Consider the following 23,076-nt stretch of genomic DNA (forward strand, 5'->3'; position numbering starts at 1 on the left):
GTGTTTGTTTCCATGCCTGGGTGAAATCTGAGAAACGTGCAGTTCACATCTAGTACCATCTTACTGTGGGGGTGGTTGTTCTTTTCACCGTACTCAGAGAAAGGGAGGATTATTACTTCATTTTAAATGACATCTTTTGCATTTAAGGATTCAAAGTTGCCATAGAAGAGGCCACCCTCCAGGCTAGTGGGTGGGCGTGTTTGCTTCTTGACTCCATCTCCTCAAGCTCTTCCGGGGGAGGGGGGCTTGCATCCTGCCCCAGCCCCTGGTGCCGAAATGAGCAGTTCAGCTGTAATAGCTTTGGAGAGTTAATGAAAATCAGGTTCTGTGATGCTAAATGACAAGAGCTGCTTTCTCACCACACATTTTTTTCCTACATCCTTTTTTTTTTTAAAGTACACAATCATTGCTTGATAGTAAATTTGCTGAGTTGTACAACCATCGCCACAATTTTAGAACATTTCCATCACTTCAAACAACCCCTTTCCTTTACTTAGCACCCTCCAATCTTTTCAGCACCCCTTACCCCAGGCCTCAGTAACCACTCATCTACCTTCTGTCTATATATTGCCTTATTCTGGACATTTTATGTAAGGCTATACTTTTTTTTTTTTTAAACAAGTCCTTGGATGAGGATTAAGTACCATGTTTCCCAACACACGTATGTGTTAAAAGGAAAAGGTTTCATCAGAATAATGATGTCAGACAAGGTAACTATATGAATTTAAACTTAGGCTTATCCTCCTAAGGCTAGTTTCTCCACCTCTAGGCCTGCCTCCCTAACAACGCCTTTAAAAATCAGATAGGACTATGGTAGCTAAAGGGCCACAGTTACCCAACGCGTAGAGGGAAAATAGAAGGTCTGGGACAGAATTGCTTTGTTCGAGTTGTTGGCAGATGAAGAACAAGTACAGTAATAGCTCATATACTTGTCATCCATCATCCATCCCAGTCAAAGAGGAGTGTAAGGCACCTTGTACTAGAATGTCAAAGCTCGACCTTGAGCAGTTCAGCCAGCCCCAGCTGACATGCTCAGCTTGAGCTGTCATTCAGGGGACATGAAGATAGGCAGACAGGTTAACTTGATACACTTGATTTCAACATCATCATTGGATCAAGGACAGACATAGCAAGGGTGATGAATTCAGAGAGGTTATTGCTTACAAAATGCCAGAGGTGGGTTCCACACAAAAATATCTAAGATAGATCCCTCTGTGAGATGCATTTTCTTCACAAAGTGCACAATTTACCACAAAGCATGCAAGAATAAAGCTACCCTTCCTGCTGCTTGGCTTGTCTCTCTTTTTCATTTACCAGCACGGATCCCCAAATTACATAGACATGTAGAGACTTTGGTGCACTTCTGGGGAAGGCAAGAAAGAGACCCAGCTGTATCAGCTTCCTAAACTACTGCATTATTTTACCCTGATGGTTTTAATTAGAGAAAAATAACTGCATTGAGACCATCTGCATATTCATAATGTGGAACATATGGTTGGTTTTCAGGATTTTGAAAAAAAGAAAATGCATTAATAACCATGCTTCTTTCCATTCATTTCTCACATTCCAGGTTATTTCTTTGAGAAATAATATATTTGAAAAATCTGTTTACTTTTTACGTGAGCCAAATGTTCTCATTCCTTTAGGCCTCCTGTGTTGTGTCTGTTACTATTGTGCATTTCAGCAACAAATGCTAAAAAGGATATGGTTGTTTATGATTGAGAATGCCCCATAAGTGGGTTCATAACACTTTGTAGATGTGTATTTACATCAACACATTGTCTTTTGTTAGGCATGAGTTACTGGGGTTAGATTTATGGGAAAGTCTTGTTAGAATTTCCTGAGAGCATGCTAAGAACTCAAACCAAGATGGGTGTGTGTTGTGTGTGCTCATGGACGTGTGTGTGCGCCTGTGAGATGAGTGTGTGTATCTCAGATAAGACATAATAATACACATTTAATTAGACCAAGGGAAAAAGTCAACAGTTGTGAAAATGAAAATTATCAAATATATAGAAAGCATTTTGGACTTAATGTCGTTCTGGTAAGACAGTAAATAAGATGGATTGATTTCTGAATTTTAAATTCTTAATGGAAGAAAAAGCAATCTCTATTTATAGTAGAAGAAAATAGAAAACCAGTAGAAGTGTGTTTTTTTGTCTGGCTTTTGGGTAGTCACTGGATCAATAAATCCAATTCCCAAGGTGAGATAACAAAGAGGAAAACAACCAAAGAACCAGAACTAGCATAGTTGCCTCAGTAACACAGCAGAAAAAAGTGTAAACAGGGGGGAAGAAAAGATTAGGAAAGAAATGAAATTTTGCTCTTCCGAGACCAAGCTACCATGTTGGTAGAGCCAAGGTAAAAGAGAAGAAGGGAAATAAGATTTAGACTGCAGAGACATACATGTTGAGAAGAATTGGAGGAAATCCCTCCATTCCCTAGGAGATTGTCCCTGAAGCACTCGCCCCTTGGGCCTCATGTATCTTAATTACTCTTGGTGTCCCAAGGAGCTTTAAGGCCTCCAAGGGCTCAAAGATACAATTTCTTTCTTCTGTGTTGCCACATTCTTTCAGAGTTTAGCTGGGGTCTTAGGTGCTTGGATAAAACAGCTTAAAACTTTCTGCCCAATTTACAGACAACAAAAATGGAAATATTTGGACCAGGTATTGTTTATTTAAAAGAAAAGCCTTCAAGGTAGGGGTTGAAATAAACAAATAGCTTACATGGAAATTATGCCAGAGTATCTGTTTTAAGAAAAGAAACAATTTGACACTTCCATTTGTTCAGTGAGGGCGTTGGAGAATTCCAGTATTTCACAAAATCTACTGGGATGACTCAGATTGGGAATGAACTTGCTTTTATGGGCATAGTGAGTGACTCTTTTTCAAGGAATTGACTTAATCTGAATTAATTCCGTCCTTTTTTCCCCTTCCAGTTAGAACATCATACCTATGATTTCACCAATATCCTGTTTTGAAACAGACTGTACTAACTCAGTTCAAATGCCAAACCTCTTTAAATAGTAAAAAGGCTGCCCTCTTTGTTTTCCCGATCATCTCCTTTCTAGTGATGATGATACAAAGTTAATAATTTTCTTCATATGGTTTTGAAATTCATTTTATATTTTCTGTCTTTATATGTAGCCAAAATTCCCTTTGCTTTATATGGAACTTTTTCATAATGGGTCCAGCCTGGTGTTCCTTGTGCATACATTTATCTTGGATATATGCAGTGTAATGTAGGTATTCTTTATGGTCTGGGTACCATATTGTTTTATTTGTCCTACTCAGGATTTTTGTTTTCTATCAGTTTTCTGGTATTACGGAACTCGTTGATAGCTGATGACATTGTCCCCGTTCTCTGTCAGGGAACGGAGTATGCTTAGATGTAGCAACGTGCCATGTTTTAGTAAAATATGGACCATTGGATCAGTGTGAACTCTTTCTCTTGTTAAACTTTGTTTGGCTTCATGCCAATCCAGAAGTGACCGTGAAATAAAAAATCTTCATCAATAACTATTTTTCTTTTCTCAGTGACTTGTGACAAAACACAATCTATACCTTTTAGTTCTGTGCATTTGACAATTCCTCAAAAACCTCAATCAAATCATTATTCAATATGAAGTGACCCAAACATTTTGAACGAATTTTCCTTTTTCTTTTATTGTGGCAAAATATATGTAACATAAAATTGACCGACTTAACCATTTTTAAGTGAATGGTTTGGCGGCACTAGTACATTCACGCTGTGTGAAACCATCACCACCATCCATCTCCAGAACCTTTCACCATCCCAAACTGAAACTCTGAACTTACTAAACCATAACTTTGCCATCTTCCCGGCCCAGCCCCCGCTCACAACTATTGTATTTTCTGTCCCTATGACTTTGACTATTCTAGGTACTTCATATAAGTGGAATCCTACAATATTTGTCCTTTTCTGTAAATTTTCCCTTTTCAAATAATATTGCAGCGTGAAGAAGATGACTTGGACCCCAAAATGGCTCCTTCACTTGCCAGTCAGCAGAATATGGTCAGAGACCCATGAGGGTTTCCCCATTAGTCCCAGTAAGGGTGTGCTTCAATTAACTTCATCGAAAACATATTCATCTTACATACTACCAGATGATAGAATATATATTCTCATATGAGAATACTTTTAAGTTCTTGGAGCCAAGGATATAAAAATATATTGAAATAATACACTAACTGAAAGTATTCCCTCTTGAGTGTGTGTGTTGTGTATATTCTCATAAAGGAAAGGATTTTGCTTGGTAACATTAATAACTAATCTCCAGGGGCGCCTGGGTGGCTCAGTCGGTCAGACATCTGCCTTCTGCTCAGGTCATAATCCTGGATCGAGTCCTGCATCAGGCTCCCTGCTCAGTGGAGAACCTGCTTCTCCCTCTCATTCTGCTTCTCCCCCTGCTTGTGTGTGTGTGCTCTCTCTCTGTGTCAAATAAATAAACATGGTTTAAAAAAACAAACAAACAAATAAACAAAAAACAAAAAAACTAATCTCCATAAGCCATATTGGAGTTTACAAAGGATTTTTCACAGACTCCTTCCTATGAAACAGCAGTCTTGAAAATGTTAATGTTCATTCCCATGTTTAGATGCTACAATTCAGTCTCATTGAGATTCACCCCCTTGTACACACAAGGCAAGTGAGTGGTGTTGCTGGGGACCTGAGCGTAGTCCCGTTGTGTTGGCCCCATACCCCTCCATCTCTCTAATGACCCCCAGTGGCACCGGAAGTCATGTCCACATGTGGAGTCCCAGTCCGTGCACTATTCAGCATGGCAGTGCTCTCCTTCATTTCATTTGACCTTCTAAGACACCCTCCCTTACGTCCAGCCTTCTGTTACTTACTACACCCAATACTCTGCTACTCCTGGGGCCGGCACTTGACCTACACATTGTGCGATTCCCGGAGGGTCAGATACTTCCCACGTCTGGCAAAGAGTTTCCCCCAAGCTGCTACACTTAAGGGTCAGGAGCTCTTTCGTCTCACCAAAACTGGGTCACGTTACAGATAGTGGGGAGAGATAGTGTGCGACTAGTTCAGAGTGGCAGCCGACCAAGTTCTGCTGCTGGCAACGAAAGTGGAAAATGGCTTATGCTAACATCCAACATGAAATTGCAGACAATTAAAATAATAGTAAAAAACGCTGCCAATGGTATTTTTAAAAAAACGCTCAAAACTTAAGGAACCTAGTGTAGAGCATCTTGGTTTTGCCTGGTAATCTCTCAGCTCTGTGTGTCTGGTCTGTGGAGGAAACCCAGCAAAGGAAAGGAGATATGAAGCAGAAACCTCGCATCTGTGCTTTCTTAACTCTTGGAACCTCATGTCCCCAAGAGAATTGTCGGAGTGGTTTCTAAATTTTTAAAAAAAATGTAGCTTGGCAGGGCTGTGGAATGTTTTATTTCTTAAACCCTTGCCGGCCGCAACCATTGACAGAACCATCTTCTGCTAGTCCTGGGAAGCTGCCAAAGTAGTGAAATGTGTTCTGCTCTGCGGATTCATCTCTCCCTCCTTCTCATTTGCTCCTATTTTCCGTGGCCCTTTGATCCTTTCTCCTTTTCCACTCCCAATTGGTCCCTGTATGTCCTGTGCCAATTGGCATGCTTCTGTTACAGAAGTACTTTGCTAATAATATCCCCGCTGCTCTGACTTCTCCTCCACGGTTTCTCTTGCCCTGTCTGGGTACACTGTCCCTTGCTCTGAATCCCGCCGCTGAATCTTGCTAGTGCAAGACGATTTAGCCTTACCTTCTTTACCTTATGTATAGATTTACCAAACATCTTTGTTCCAAAGAGTTTAAATGTTTTCCGAAGTTTTTCTTTTTTTGTTAGATAACATTCTGTTTGAACAATTTGATAAGAAGATAGTCATCAAGAATTAAGGCTAGTTTGTTAATGTCGCCTATCGCGTTGAGGCTAGTTGAAATACAGTTTTGAGTTTAAAAAAGTTAATCTGATCAAGAGATACCTTAACAGAAGGGCTCAAATGCCTGTCCTTCCCGCCAGCTGTGCTCTCCCTCCTGACTGAGCAGGCCTTTCCAGGCTTCTATTCTGCGTCACAGATAAGGAGTGGAAGATTCCACTTACATCCTGCCACTAACATGCAACAATTTTATGCATTTCTAAAATAAAGAACAAGCTTGGCTTGTTGACTGAGGACTCCTAAGACTCATATTTCAAGATGCTCCTGGCTATGGGTTTCTAGAAATCAATTTCCTCATTAGTCCTCTTTCAACTGATTTTGAAAATCGGCCTTTGGTTTTTTTTCGGTCTCCTTTCCCCTGTCGCCCCATTCCACATCCTATAGGTGCTTTAAAACAAAGCTATACCAGCCACTGAGAGCTGTATGTGACGTATAAGTAAGGGAATTTCATAGTAGAATAACTTTTAAGGTGGTGCCCTTCTGTCCTTTGTTTTCTTTTTTAGCCCGCTGAACCGTTGTCAAGCATAAATGTGATTTCTGCGCTTTGTTTGAATTAGGTGGCTTGGTCTACATGAATATTTTATCATTATACATTAACTTTATCTGGAACATGATTTTTTAAAGAGTTCTGTTTGAGTAAGGATGTTTTTATTATGCCCTAGGCCTCGTTTTTCTATGGAAATGTGCTTTCAGCATTATAATAGAAGTCTATTGGAAAACAGGATTAAAATAAAAACACTTCATTTTGAAAGCAACCTTTCAATAATACTGTGTCTAAGGCCTTGATAAAGTTTTTAGGCTTTTAATATTTAGTAAGGTAAGTTGTAGTTTCGAGAGAGCACTCATATTGCCCAGAGAGAGCACACCTCACTCTGTGTTTCGTGAAGGAAGATGTCTCGGTCTTAAACTAGGGAGCCTTGGACTTTAATTTCACGCCGCCCCTTAACTGAGTGATATTGGATGAGTCATTTCACCTCTTTGAGCCTTGACTTTTCACCTGTAAGGTGAGCGCACTTCCCGGAATTAGAGCTCAACCCCATCCAGCTCCCAGGAGGCACGGAACAAACGGTATTCGGGTGGCTTTCTATTAGGAGATGAGACAGAATCCAGTCCTGCCAGCTGTGGGGTACCATATATTATTTTTCTTTTGGACTTGAAGTAAGAATTCAATAGGAACAATTGTGCAATTCAGCTTATCACCTTAATAAATTTGTCTTTAAATGGTATCTACCAATGGTTTCTTTCATACCTAAAACTGAACTTTTCTTGTACCCTCAGCCTTAAAAATTAACTGCCACCGAAGTGAGTCAGTGATTTATTAGATTTTTTTTCTTTCTAGCTGAACAGTGCTTCTCTGTTTCTAGTATATAGTTGAAATCTCCATCATATGTCATTTTGCTTCTCTATTGGTATTCTAATTTGAATCAGCAACATTTCTCTTTCTGTCTCCCTCCTCCCTCCTCTGTGCTTTTCTTTCTTCCTTTCATTTAACATGTATTTCCTGAGGGTCTGTTACTGGTGTGACACTGTTCTAGGTCCTAGGGATACAACAATGAAAAACTAGGAAGCCTTCTTTAAATGAGCTGCTTGGAGAAGGCCTCTCTGAGAGGGTAACATTCAGGCTGTGCAACCTTTATAATATGACATTTGTGACAAAATACTATTCCGTTGCCATGACCCAGAGGCTTCTGAACTGCTCCTGCTTCTTCAGCCATGTCTCAATCTTTGTGGTTACACTTTCTAGACATACACAGCTACCTGGCTTTGTCTTAACCTCATCATAAATTCCATTTGATTGTTTCTCAGAAATACTTGGGAGGTCATATATGCCAAGGGTGGCTCTACCCACCTTTTCCTATAAACCTTTCCAATTGAACTTTTCAACATGGACTGAGAAGCCATCAGTGAGTGGGTGTCCATGATGTCAACATGATTGGTCCACAGGGTGCCCAGATATCTCGTTAAACATTGTTTCAGCGTGTGTCTGTAAGTGTTTCTGGATGAGATTAGCATTTAAATCTACAGACCCAGAAAGCAGACTGTTCTTCCTAATGTGGGTGGCTTCACCCAAGCCATTGAGGGCCTGAATAAAGTGCAAAGGTGGAGGAAAGGAGAATTTACTCTCTGCCTGACTGCTTGAGCAGGCGTGTTGGTCTTCTCCTGTTCTCAGGCTGGAACTTCTATCATTGGGTCTCCTGTTCTCAGGCCTTTGGACTTGGCCTGAAACTATGCCACTGACTTTCCTGGATCTTCACCTCGCAGGAGGCAGATCACAGGACTTCTCAGCCTCCACAAATGAGTGAGTCAATTCTCTTTCTCTCTCACGTGTGTGTGTGTGTGTGTGTAATATACATATTACCAGCTCCCTTCCTGCCACATGGATGGGAATATGACCCACACTTGGACAATTCTGTTACCTTGCATCCTATGCCTTCAACACCTGAAAAAATCCTATGAAATGGATATTACCATTACTTACAGATGTGGAACAAGGTCAGAGACGTTATGCAAGCTGCCCAAGGTCATCAGCTAATAAGTGGTAAGGCCCAGTTTAATGCTCATGTTCTCCCACTGTTCCATGTTACCATTATATCACAATGTTTATTTTAGTGAACATAACTATTGTCTTAAATCCTGTAACTAAGAAGATTAGCAATACTTCTTTTCTAGCTACCTGTTATCTTATACATTTAGTCAAAGCTCTCATTAACTGAAAGATGAAGTTGAACCAAATACTCATGAAAAAATAAGTGTGAAAAAACTTTAAATAATGTAACTTTATTAGCATAAAAAGGGGATTATAGAGCAATGGCAAAGGTCATATGTTATTTTTGTTTGCTTAGCAACTCTTCCTTTAGGAAATTACCCTACACCCCACGTGGGTCTGGACATATTTTCAATCAACTCCTTTGGCATCCAAGTGCCAACACCCTTAACTCCCTTCCTGACATGGTGATGAAAATGTGACCCAGGTTTGGACAATTCTTACATCCTAAGCTAAATGATGCCTCTGAAGAGTGGAGTCATGACTCAAGGAAGGCCAGTGAAAATCTTTGCCAGGACTGACATATTGCTGTCAGGAGAGAAAAATTTATTTTGGTTTAAGGACATACATTTCTACTGACAGTAATCATTTTTCTGAAACATAAAGTCTGCAATATGATGTATACATATCCATATACATATGTACATAGAATATACATACACATATATATAATTTTTTTTTGGTTTCTCTCTTTTTCCAGCTACAAACCCAAACAAATTCTGATTAATAAGAACATTTCAAGAGGCTATAAAAAGAAGAGGCATTTAAAGGTTATATCCTGAGCTAATGAGAAAAAATAAGGACCAGAAAGTCTAAATACATGCCTAGCTTCGTGGATCCAGGGTTAAAATTTAAGCCAGCATTTGTGATTCTTATTTTGTTGTTATTTCTATCAAACGACACTATGTCAATCTTTCAGAGATTCAAGTTTGCCTGACTTGATAAGAGAGGTAGGAAGCATTTACCATATTCAGGGAGCATGTTAAGTGTTGCAAGCGAAAGATGATCTGGGATCTCACGGAGTTTAAGACAAACCATAAAACTTGTTCTGGCGCCTGTTATTTCCAGGCATTCCCAGGGCCCTGGATAGGATCTAACTATATGATTTAATACATCAATTTTAAATTGATGATTTTGTTTGTTTATTCATTCTCGAATGAGGATGTGATGTTCTTACACAGGGGGCCAGGGCATCACTGAACCAATATGCACTGAGAACTTACTGTTTCTCAGGTGTTATACTGGAAAGTAGAAGGTAATGCTGATGATACTGAATTTGATTTCTGCTTTCATGTAGATTACATTCTTGCGTAAAGGTAGACATTATGCTTCTAAACACATCATTATTTACAAAAGTACATAAATGATAAAAGTATTTTCATTGTATTTGCATGTGTTTTACAATCCTGTGAGGTAGTTACTGGTTATAGCCCACGTTCCAAAACTAAGGCTGCCCCTTTCCCCACATGGTTATACAGCTCAGCAGCATCACCGGATTCTAGGTCAGCATTCCTGCAGGAATAAACAAAACCTGCCTGATGGTTGTTTTTTGTTGTTACGTTGATATCTGCATTAGCAGTGGCAGTTCTGCATTCTTACTTTTTTTTTTTTTAAAGATTTTTAAAAAATTTATTTGAGACAGAGAGAGAATATGAGTGGGGCCAGAGTGGCAGAGGAAGAGAGAGAAGCAGGCTCCCCTCTTAGCTGGGAAGCAGTAGTTTTCTTGCCTACTAAGTGGAGCAGCCTGAGCACAGGTGACGTTACCTCATGCTACAGCTCTATTCCTAAAAAGTGGCACTGAAGTTGGATGCTTACAAATCCAGATGCTGACAGTGATGATATAGCTTGGAAGGCAAAGAAATTCTACAGTGCAAATGCTAACAAAACATATCATCTCTCCATTTATTTTTTAATTAGAAATTCAGCTTTGTGTACATTTGGCCTAAGGAAATATGACCTGCCTAAACTGCATTCTTGGACCAGAGTTGTTAGTAGAAGCTTCAGTCTGAGGTTCCTTGTCGAGATGTCAGTGGTGAATGACCTTCCATTTGTCGATAGAAAAAACAAAGCTTCTCATCCGGCCAACAATATTTTTCAAAATCAGGGCATCACCTATACTTCCAATCTGGTTTTTTGGGTATTGACTCTTTTTATTTAAATAAATGTATAAAACTTATACACTGTTAGTTCTGCAGGCCCCCCTTTAGCAGTGTGGCAGGTGGTATTGAAAAGCTTGGGCACAGCATTGCTCTTGCTCTCCATCAGTAAGTATGAAGTTTGGTGGGTACATAAGGAACATCATTCTCCTGGAATAGGAATTATTCTGTTCTTCTAAGCCTTAAGTGCCTGGTGTGGGCCCCTGGGTGCCTAGGTGTTCACAAGCACCCGTCTCTTCACACCCCTCGGGAATCTGCCCTGCATATTCCTTTTGCACTGGAGCCAACTTAGAACCTGTCCTTTTCCAGCCAATGTCTTCTCCCTGGTCTTTGGATCTTGCTCCTTCTGTTTGTGGCTTGTCCTGATCATCTTCCTCAATTTTCTGCCTCAAAATTCATCCTAGCAAGATACAGCTACTTGTTTATGCATTTTTCTCATCTTTTGAACTTTGCTTATGTTGCACTTTGGCTTGGAATGTCTGAGCCGATCAAACTCCCACTTCTTTGAAGACCCAAGTCAGATGTCAATTCCTTTAGGATCACTTCCTCAGTCCCTAGACTAGGTAAATTTTCTTCTTTTATTCTTCCAAGGTAAACTGAATTGTAATTTCCTGTTTCATATTATTTAAATAAGTTTTGTTTAATAATTTTCACCATTAACAACTTCTAGAAAAGCATCCAATCACAGGACACAGAACTGCATCAAGCAGCATTCACATGTATCACTAACAGACATTAGAACTTTCACCCTTCTTTGTGATACCCCCAAACTTACTGGTGAATTCTGCTTTTGAATACTCCTGCAAAGCCCACCACAAGCTCAGTTCATGTTCTCAACCCACCAGCTTCCATTCACATGATCACACTTACAGTGCCGTAGTAGAAAAGAACACACACCATATAGCATTCATGGTAGTTGACAAAGGGGTAGGGGGAATACAAGTGTTGTTTCATTTAACACATTCAACTAACATGGGCTATCTAAGAACAAAACCCACTTACATTCTTCCAACAGATGTGGAGGTCCTTCAACTGCAAAAAAAAAAAATTTGTACGTTATTTGCTATCTTTGCCACCTGCACGCTCTCTCACCAAAGCCATAGGACTGAGAGACACACCTCGCCAAAAATATCCATTATACACTACCCTGTCTCTGCATGGCCTTTCTCCTTTTCTTGCTCATACTAACCTTTCATGTCTTGGCGCCACCATCAGTCCCACACAAAATTTTAAAAGTTCCAACAGCCTTCTGGTTCCATATCACAGGCTTGTGTTCATAACATTGGTACAACTCCATGAAATAAAGAGTAGCGGATAAAAATGGGACACCCACTGTCAAAAACACAGCCTCTGCAGCGTGCTGACAAATTCTTGAATGAGAAAGCATGTAGACAGAAATATTCCTATGGCAGAGTATTCACAGCACTACTTTCAATGAAGTGCTTCTTCCATAAACATTTGAAACGAGATGAATTGCAGAGAGTAAATGAAGGCTTCATAGCGCATTTTTGCATATGAAGAGAGACAAGTGTTAAAAAACAAAAGCAAAACCAAAAGAACTGAACACTGTGTTGCCATGATCTCCGAAAATGGAGAATCATCCTAAGGAAAAATGCATATGGTGGGGGTTCAAATTAAGTCAAGGAGAAAAGATGGGGTGCCTGGATAGCTCAGTTAGTTAAGAGTTTGACTCTTATAATTTTGGCTCAGGTCATGGCTCAGGTCACGAACTCAGCCTTGTGAGATCCTGTCCCGCATCAGCTCTGCACTCAGCCTGGGAGTCTGCTTGAGATTCTCTCTTTCTCCCTTTGCCCCTCCCCCTCCTTGCAGGTGCATTCTCTCCCCCCACCCCCATAAATAAATAAATAAAATCTTCAAAAAAAGAATAAAGAGAAAAGAATGTAGTTCTAATCAATCATTTCTATTTTAAACATGTGAAGAATCCACTTGACACCTGCAGGTATAAACTCTTACAGGAGAAACTTTTTAAAAAAATTTTATTTATTTATTTGTCATAGAGAGAGAGAGTGTGTGCACAGGCAGGGGGAGCAGCAGGCAGAGGGAGGAGCAGGCTCCCTGTTAATCAGGGAGCCTGATGTGGTACTCAATCCCGGGAAGCTGGCCAGGATCATGACCTTGAGCCAAAGGCAGATGCTTAACCAACTAGTCCCCCAGGCATCCCCACGGGAGAAACTTTTTATTAGCAATTGTAGTGTGTTTGTTTTTACTAGTCAGGCAAGTGGCAGTTCACTTTTAAACATATTCCTACCCTTTATGTAACAAAATTTATAAAATTTCTTTAGTTTTTCCTCTTTTTTCTAAAGAAAAAGGCCCAAAATACTGCTGAATATACTCCACACTGAACAAACCATTTTTTTAAATGAATGACAACTGATAATTATTTTTTTAATTAAAGATTTTATTTATTTATTTGACAGAGAGCACACAAGCAGGGGGAGAGGCAGAGGGAGAGGGAGAAGCAGGCTCCCTGTTGAGCAGAGAACCCAGTGTGGGGCTGGATCCCAGGACCCTGGGATCATGACCTGAGCTGAAGACAGATGCTTAACTGACTGAGACACCCAGGTGCCCTTGAACAAACCAATTTTGAAAATTCCTTGTACATATGTATTTTATAATATACTTACCACATGTTTAGAAAAATTTGAATTCCCACTAGTCTATACCAACCCTACTGTCTACATTCTCTAGCCAGAATATTTAGAATCCACACTTGAGCCAAAGCCTCCATTAATACCGCTGCCTGACCTTGCATTTGAAAAGGATCCCCAACCCATTGCTACACCTGAATTAGAACTGCTATCAGAGTTATTTCCAGAATCAAAGGCCTGATTTGTCTCCCTGTGCATGTTACCTTGGATTTGGTTATTGCCTGATGGAGCTGGCTGGTTCTGCTGACTGGCTCACATGCCCCCCGAACCCCAGCTGCTCTGCAGTGCTGCTTGGGCTACAGCCCGAATAATGCCTAGCACCAAAGTTCACCCCTCCAACCATATTACTACCTTGATTGTTTTCAAACCAGCTCCCTGCCTTCTACTTTTACCAAATCCACCCTGATTCCCAAAGCCCCTTAGGTTACCACCAAGTCTTTCATCTCTTTCTGTCTATTGCTATCCTACTTAGGTTCAGCATTGGATACATGAATGCCAATTTCTTTAATGATCAAGTCCTGTCCAAAGACAGACTGGGTGACTGGATCATCTGCAAATGTAACAAAGGCAGATGACGGGAATGGTCTGGGAATAAAGACAATGATCACTTCCCTGTCTTGGCAAAAGAAGTGCTGCAACTCCTCGGCAGTCATGTCCTCGGTACAATGCCCAACAAAGGCCCTACTTCTTCTCAAAGTCTCACCTGGGTGCTGCTCAGAATTAGGAAGTTTCCCAGTGACACCATCGTCCATCAATCCTAGTTACTGTGACTTTCCTTTCCCCTGGGCTTCATACTCCGTAAAATAAAGCTAAACCCTTTTCAGTGACCACTTTTAGTATCTTTCCTTAGAACCACAAGAATGTCTCCAAAGGTACTAAAATATTCTTTTGGATCTGTTCATTTGTTTTCCATTATTAAGTCAGATGCTTTCTGGACAGCTTTTCAGTTTCGTGGCTGATGAAGTATCGGTCTCATCTGTTTTTTCCTTTGTTATCTTTGGGATAGTTGACAACACATACTAGTTTTCTCCAGCCGGCCTCAGGGGCATGCAGAATTTCTTCTATCAGCCGGCCACCTCCCTATACTGAGACACTCCTGGAGCACAGCCCACATGTCCCTGGAAAGAAGGGGTAACAGAAAGCAACACTGTCTCATCGTCTTCTGATGATTCTTCAGTGCGTTCATCATTCTCATCTTCAGTTACCTGAATGTCGTCAGACATCTTATTTTTCCACGAGGCCACTGCTAGGAAACCTGACAGGGAAACCAAGGCAGCAAGGGACCCAGGAACAGCCCTGCTACCTCTTCACTCCCACTTTCCTGTTTGTATATATGTTTCTAATAAGATCCTGCTTCTGTCCCATCCCATTCCCACCCTCATAGCCTGTGAAATTCAAGATAAGAACCAAAGCATTCATCTTGGCATGGTCAACACTCTAAGATATTGTTGGACTCTCAGTAAATATCTGCTGGACGATCAAATGCTTCCTGGATCCCTAGTCACTAGCTGGGGTCTTTATCAGTCTGGAAAACCTTTTCTGGAACCATAAGTCTTGCTCATTGGCCACGAATCCTTATCATGGACTTCCCCTCAAATCAGACTATACAGAACGATGCCAGAGTAGAGAAGACCCAGCTTTACCATTGCCTCATGAATGTTATGGTATGCCAGGACCTTTGTAGAAGGGTGTTGGGCTTACTGTGAGAGACTTCCCTTTGGTTTGTCTCTGTGGTCTGCATCCATTTATTTCTGGATGACTTCCACATCTTCATGGGCCCATTGTTGAACGCCCAGCGGACCCTGAAGTCAGAGACATGTAAATTATAAGACAAACCTCCAAATGCCATGAATGTTCCCATCTTTGTACCTACTTTTATATTGTATCTTTCTGGAATGCTCTCCACTAACTTCTCTGCTTAATTAAACCCTATAAATCCAAATTTTATTTCAGGTTCTAGCTCCTTTGTGAAGTTTCTTTAACCACAAAAGCTCATATTAATCCCCTCTCTTTTGTCCTCCTCTTAGTTTCTAGACTCCCAAACTGGTTCTTATCTTTCTTTTGTGTTGTCAGTTTCTTTCTACACACCTATGCTGTCTTTTCAGTAGGATTATTAGCTTCTTTAGGGTGGATGTTTTCACTTGGGAATGCTTAAAGTCGGAACATGTGGGGAACTCAGTGACACAGGCCACAAGAGGGCAGAGGGTGGGAATGGCAGAACAAGGTCAGAAATGAATGGGGAGAAGTTGACCTGTCTATGAAGGGCTCTCAGGGGCCTTGGGGCTGGCCAGTGCTCTAGATCCCAGCTATATGGGGAGATGAGAGGTGACTGATGCCTATGCTGGGATCAAGGAGACCAATCTTCTGTGTGGAATGGGATGAAGTGAAGAGACTCTGGGCCATAGGATTTTGTTGTGGGTCCACTTAAACAATGCTCTCCTAAGAGGAAGCCAGTCAGGCTGTAGGAGTAGTGAAGGCTCTGGTAATATTTAGGTGGAGTGTGAAAAAATGCTTCCAGATGAGTAAAAATTGAGGTTGGGCTAGCAGGCTGAGGCAGAAGCCCAAACAATATGGTGCAGGTGAAGAAAGGGTAGGAGGAGGAGGAGAAAGAGAGAGAGAAGGAGGAAGGGAGATAGGAAAGGGAAATGAGGAGAAAGTAGAGAGGCTAGTTGAGAGAGAAGAGAGAGAAGAGAAGGGAGAAATAATGAAAGAGGAAAGAAGAGCAGGAAAAGAGGAGACAAGTGAAAACGAAAGAGAGGAAAAAAAAAAAGAAGAGAAAAAAGATTAGAGGGGGAAAAACAAAGAGAAGAGAAGAAAATGGGAAGGTTTATCCCTGCACACCACCGGCTTAAACAGTCCAACCTGATGGTCATGCGAGGAGGGTGGGTGAAGGTGCATTATAGCTCTCTAAAATCACTATCAACCTTTACCTCCCAAAGAGAGATTTTTGACATGGATAACTGTCATTTTTGGAGAGTGTGAATAAAAACATTTTAAGAAAATTTGGCTGCATTTGATTTGCATTCTCTATACATTCTGCATTATGTATATATAATCTACATTAAGTGTACATTTCATTTATTATACATGTATTTTTCATTGGACACAAATGAGCTGTGATTGTTATACACATCCAGCTTTGGAATTGATTTTCTGACTGCCTCACTTTACCAGCTGCTTTACTATATCCACATTGTGACCAATAACCCTGAGTTCCTGTGTGCACTCCTGGGTTGGCCTTGGTTCCAGTCACAGTCAGCTTGTAGGCTAGAGGCTGGTGATGCACTCCTGAGCCTCTTTAGAACTGGCTTATCTCTGAACAGTGTCCAGATGGTTGAGAAAGGTGTTTATGATGCACTTTTCACATCCAAGTAAGGACAGGGTCAAGAGTCACTCATTCCCAATGTCCTAACAAGTTAGCTGTGACATAGGTTAATGCAAGCAAAATAATACTTGCATGTGTCATGGGGCTGTTAGGATGGAGAGATAAGCACTTATGATATTATCTATGATACTTTTATTTGTATTATTAGTGATTACATTTTCACATGCAGTATCTTGCCTGGTGTTCACAGATGGTCACAAGGCTGACAGAGCAGGTACGATAAACCTTGTTGGGCTAGCGAAGAAGTATCATTTGGCTATGGTGATACGAATGCACACAGGGAGCCCCCATACTCCTCAGTTGCCTAGTTGAATGCTGTTTGTACTCTTGTGAGTAGCCTTGTCCAAGAAGAATGATTATTTCTATGTCATTTCAGAATGGGAACAAAATAATATAAGGTATGCCCTGACAAGCCCCCAGTAAAAGATTTTGCAGCTGTATATTGCTTGATATACTTAAAAATTTTTTAGTTTTAGCCAGAGTTTATTTCTGTGATCTTTCTCCCTTATCTTTCAAAATTGGGAAAATAATCCTCAAAATTTTAAGGCTAAAGGGCCCCTGGGACCAAGGGTTCAAAATAAAACTGGCTTCAAAACTGCTTTCAGTTTTATTAGTGTGTACAACCGACATTGGGTGGTGATTGTGTGTGGTTTTGAAGTTATCCCTCGTTGAAGTGAAAAGACAAAGTGGTAAATCCAGGAGGAGAATCAGGACAGCCAATTTTTGGCTTGCTCTGTGACTCTTTTTTTTTTTCTCAAAGATTTTATTTATTTATTTGACAGACAGAGATCACAAGTAGGCAGAGAAGCAGGCAGAGAGACAGGAAGGGAAGCAGGTTCCCTGCTGAGCAGAGAGCCTGATGTGGGGCTCGACCTCAGGACCCTGTGATCATGACCTGAGCTGAAAGCAGAGGCTTTAACCCACTGAGCCACCCAGGCGCCCCGCTCTGTGACTCTTGACAAGTCATTTAATATCTATACCTTGTTATCTCCTAAATGCAAACTAGGGCAAACACCAGGGCATGGGGGACACGGAGCACTGTGATGACCAGCTATCATGTATCTGACAGATTCTGAAACTATTTGTGCGGGAGCAACTTTTCCTTATACATATCAGAATGATGGTTGGATGAACAGGCTCACAGTTCAGATCCCCTTAGGGGATACCATTGAAGGCATTGATTTGGGGTTTTGTACACCAGTTTGTATTCACTGGCCGCTTTGGGGGCTTGGTGATTTAATAAGGGACATACCGTGAGCGTAGCTACTGTCTCTGATAGATGCATGTTAATTATCCTCTTGTGGCCTCCGAGAGATTGTGGAAGAAAATCTTGAGAAATGACTTTGGATTATACTCAGACAAAAGGTTTTCTTACAAAAGACCTATAGTTGAGCACTGGTTATGATTTGATGAGGTGTTTCAGGCATATTTTAAATGTGTGAAGCCCGAGAGAATCAAGAAATGTAAGTCTAAAGAGATCGTGTTTCTTTCCTATCCATGTATTTCTTCATCAACTTGGCCATGATGCCTTACACCCTTAAATGAGGATTTTATATAATTCCCTTGAGAAACAGAGTAGTCTCTCGACCTTCCATGATTTTAAAGATCCTCCAAATAATTATTTTAGGATAAAATTTGCTCAGAGACTAATTCATATTTCAAATTTATGGTGCTCTTCCCTATTGATTTTCACTCCCTAGGTGATCTCATATGGTACCATGGCTTTAAATACCATCTATGTGCTGACACTCCCATGTTTACATCTCTGGCCTAGACCTTTCCTCTGAACTCCAGGTAATATGACCAGTTCCCTGTCTCACACCTCCTTGTGGTGTCTAAAATCTCCTGAAGCCTAACATGTCCACAACGAAATTCCTGTTTCCCCCCACCAAACCTGTTCTTTCCAAAGGCTTCTCCAATTCTGAATGGCAACTGCATTCTTAAGTTACTCAGCCCAAACAGTTGGGGTGATTCTTTATTCCTTCTTATCTCACAGCCCATATTCAACTCCTCAGCAATTCCTATCAGATTGAGTTTTCAGAAGTTTCAAAAGTGGAACCTGACCACTTTTTGCCACCCTCCCACCACCAGGCTGGCCCCAATCCCTGGCACCTTTCCTCTGAATTATTATAGCAATATATTCTAACTGGTCTTCATGTCTGTTAACACTGTAGAATTTCCTGTGCGATCCTTTTGGATCCTTTTAGAGTGGAAGTCAGATTATGTCACCCTTCTACCGAAACCTTCTGGAATCTTCCCAACATAAGGACAGTAAAACAAAAGCCCTTAAAATAACTTACAAATTCTGCAGTGCCTACAACCTCCCTCATCTTCTAACAGTTTTTCTTGTATTCTGTTCCAGCCTACTTGCTCTTCCTCCATGATGTCAGGTACCCTGTAATCTTGCGTCCTTTGCAATTTTTTGTTTCTTTTCCCTGGAATGCTCATTCACTAGATCATCTTGTGGTGGACTTTTATACTTGTCTGTCAACATTCAGATTCAGATAATTGCTTCGTCTCTTCCTTGCCATCTTTGGATTATGGATGGTCAGAAAACTTGGGATAATGCACTGTTACTTGTGGTTCCCTTATATCACATCTTAGCAAATTGTCCTTTTGTAACAAGCCTTCCCTCAATCGTCCTAATTTGAATATTATTATTATATTATATTTAGCATTCATGGTACTGTAATATTATATTTAGCATTATATTTAGCATTCATGGTACTGTAAGTGGCCATTAGGAATAGGTCTATAAATTAGGATTATGACGAGTTTCTCCTAAATTCATAGAGCACAGGGATAATCATCTTGGCAGGAGAAGGTGGGACATAGGCACTTCATGGAGTGAAGAGACATTACTATTACCCAGATCATCACTGATGGTATAAATGATATGCAGATGGAGGGTGTGGCAGTAGAAGGTCACTATGGCAACAGTAGGGATTATAAAGACTGTGATTATAAAGACTGACTTCTTCTCTCTCTCTCCATAGCTTACTTAAGGGGAAAATGAGAGATACAAACTTATATAACACATGTGGAGAACCAGATGGCCTCTATGGAAGATTTGAAGGAATTCCTCTTCTCCTACTGTTGCAGGATATATTTGGTGTAGGCACAAGCCCAAAATGTAGTTGTAAAGGGTGAGGTATTGCGGAGTTAAATACTCAGGTCTGTCAGGTCTCTCTTCTAAGGCAACTGGTAGAAAAGGAGTTGCACCTTGAGGCAGGGGATTGGGACATTTGAGCAGACACTGGGTTGAAAATTTTGACTCTCAAAATTATCCTGAAATTTTCTTGCCTAGGGAGGTAGTTTCTGCCTCATTCCCTTCCTCTAAGTAATCCTCCTCTGCAGAAAAGCTTTGAAGTGATTTGGCCGAAAGTTGTCATCTCATAACCTGATGTTAATTTTCCTCACAACCCAACTTTGCCACCTGTCACTCTTTCTAGACCTAAAATGAGAGTTATTTTACAACATAGCACAGTTTGAGAAGCTTAAGACCTGCCTCTGTGAGGAAAGTGCATATAGAAAAGGACCGAAGAATTGACTTCTCTGTATCACCAGTTGCCTCAAGAGGTTATGTGAGAATGGATTCTAAAGGTTCTAGAGCAGGGGAGAAAACTGTAAGGCTGATCCGGTCAACATCATCACACGGGCTACACTTAACTGGCAGTTAGCGGGAAAGCGTTATCTCTAGGACCTGGAAATGGCACTAATAGTCTATAAGGTTCCTTAATTAAATTCTAGACTGATATGTGGAACTCGCTGGTATATTGCAGAGGAAAGAGTCTTAGAATTATGTTTATTCCAACAGATAAGTATTGGAATAAACATATTATAAATAAAACTGCTTAGTCACTTCCTGGTCATATCCTTCTGGAGTACTCAAAGAATTCATCATTGATCATAGCATTAAGAAATGCATTGTTTCACATCAGAATGAAAGTATCTGTGATGGTTCCTCTTGCACTGCAAATAATGGAGGGGATGATGCAATGTAATTGGGTATACTGATCTTACTATGAATAATGGAAATCTCAGATTTGTAGAGGACATTTAATAACAATTCATTGTCAGAGAAGGGGTGGGTGCTATTACTATAATAAGCCACAGGATTTGAATGGTAGTCATGGAATTTGCATTTGAGGAATCTGTGACAATGCTTAATTGATGAGGGAATTCCTAGTAATAAAATAAATGGTAGCCTACGTACAGGCTGTTTGACATATGTAAGAGGGAAAAGTTTTGGTCTACAGTACAGAAGCCTAACTCAGATTGTTACAGTGCACTTCATGCCTTTGATACAATGTCTAAATCTAAGTTGGTTCATATACCTATAGTCTCTTAACTAAGGAGTAGTCTGGGTCTCTTTGAAGACAGACATTATAGTACGGAGCTATCAATCCTATGAATCTTTCCCCAAGACTTCCCTGGGACACCTGAAGCCATTTATTGTGTTGACCATTCACGGAGAAATGTGTAAATGCCCAGATAACTCCATGTTCTAATGAGCAGAAGGATGGGAAAAAATACTGCAATCAATTCCCTTATCCAGAAAGTTTAACATAATTAATATTTTTAGGAAGAGACAAAAATCTCTGTATTGACCTGCTGACCTATGAAGTGGGGGCAGGGGAGGGATGTTATAGTAGAAAAGATCAAATAGAAATCCCAGAAACTGCCTCCAACCCTACCTGCTCTTCCTCCCATAACACCAAAAGCAATATTCAATTCCTGTAGATATTGCAGAGATTACTGTCATTATCAAAATTTTGAGAAACAAAATGGCTATACTTGCTGTATATTACTTAACATTACCCTTTTGCGTTGATAAAAAAAGTCAGATGTATTATGGAGAACAATAGTAGACTGTAGCAAATTTGATTGTGTGGTAATCATATCTGCAGCGGTGCTATCATTCTATCAGAATGGTGTTATCAGAAACAGTTTGCGTTTACATGGCGGAGAGTACAGCATACTTCCACTATTTTGCCCAAGGGCTATGTCAACTATCTTACTCTATGTTGCAACCTAGATGGACCTTAATCATCTTGTTATTTCACCGAACATCTCACCTGTCTACTACATAATGATGACATTGTTAACTGGGTCTGGTAAGTAGGAAGTGTCAAGCAATCAAGTTACCTTAATAAGATGTATGCATTCTAGACCATTAGGAATGAAAAGTATGAAATTTCAGGGTCTAAAATATGAGTGAGCATAATGTCATCTTTTTTCTGAAGTAAGGAAGAAGCTGCTACATTTTACCCAGCACTCACCACTTAGAAAATGGTATACATCGAAAATCAGTCAGGATTTGGCAGACAACACCTCTATTTGGGGATGAGCCTCTCACCATTTATTGGCAGTTCAAAAAGGCTACAATTTTTGAGTGGGACCTGTAGGAAGAATGGGCTTGGTAGCGGGTCTGGGTTGCAACACAGGTTGCTCTGTTATCTGGGCCTAATGATACAGGACACTATAAATAAAGGAAGCATTTGTGGCAGACAAGATATTCATTGAGCCTCTGGCAAATTCAGTAGGAAAATCACAACACAGGGATCTGGAATGAGGCCATGTCCTTCTTTACTGACAACTATTTTCCATTTGAAAAACAGCTCCTTGATTGCTAGCAAGTTCTGAGAGACACTAACCACTTGACCATGGGATAGAAAATGACCTTGCAATCTGAACACTGTGTATATGGATATCAACTGACCTACAGAATTTAAAGCTGAACATAAATGATAAAATTGAAATAGTATATACACATCTGGTCCTGAGCATATTCACCAGTTACAGGGGCTGGTGGTTCAGATTCATATTCTATCTGCTTCTCTTGCTTTGTCATCTTTTCTTCATCCACACCTACGACTGCACAGAGAGTTCAAAATAACTACTTAATTGTGGAGGCAAAGCAGGGGCCTGATTTATGGATAGATCTCCACGATTTGGTGGCACCAGATGAAGAAGGACAGATACTACACAACAATCACACCCAGTGGTGACCTTGAAAGACAGGTGACAGTATGACGGAGTCACTATCACTCCATGAAAATACCACAACTGATGGGATTTCATATGTCCCCCGAGACGAGAACAAGTATTTTTCAGCTGGATGAAGGAAAAGAATGAATGGTGAGGGACGAAGCATGTAGGATTTGTTGAATATCTTTCATTTGAAATTGCAGGTCAACTTTCACCCTGCTTAACTTTGATCTCTGTCCTGGGAGAATGGTTTGTGTGGGCTACATCCTGGGCTTCTCTGAATTTTAGCTGGGTCTTGTCAGTAGGGATCTCAGGCAGGAGATTGGAACTAGAGCGAGTGTTTATTCCCATGCCTCTTCTCTTGCAAATTCACTTTAAACC

The sequence above is a fragment of the Martes martes genome, assembly GCF_963455335.1.
Source record: "Martes martes genome assembly, chromosome: 2".
In the NCBI taxonomy this organism is placed as follows: domain Eukaryota; kingdom Metazoa; phylum Chordata; class Mammalia; order Carnivora; family Mustelidae; genus Martes; species Martes martes.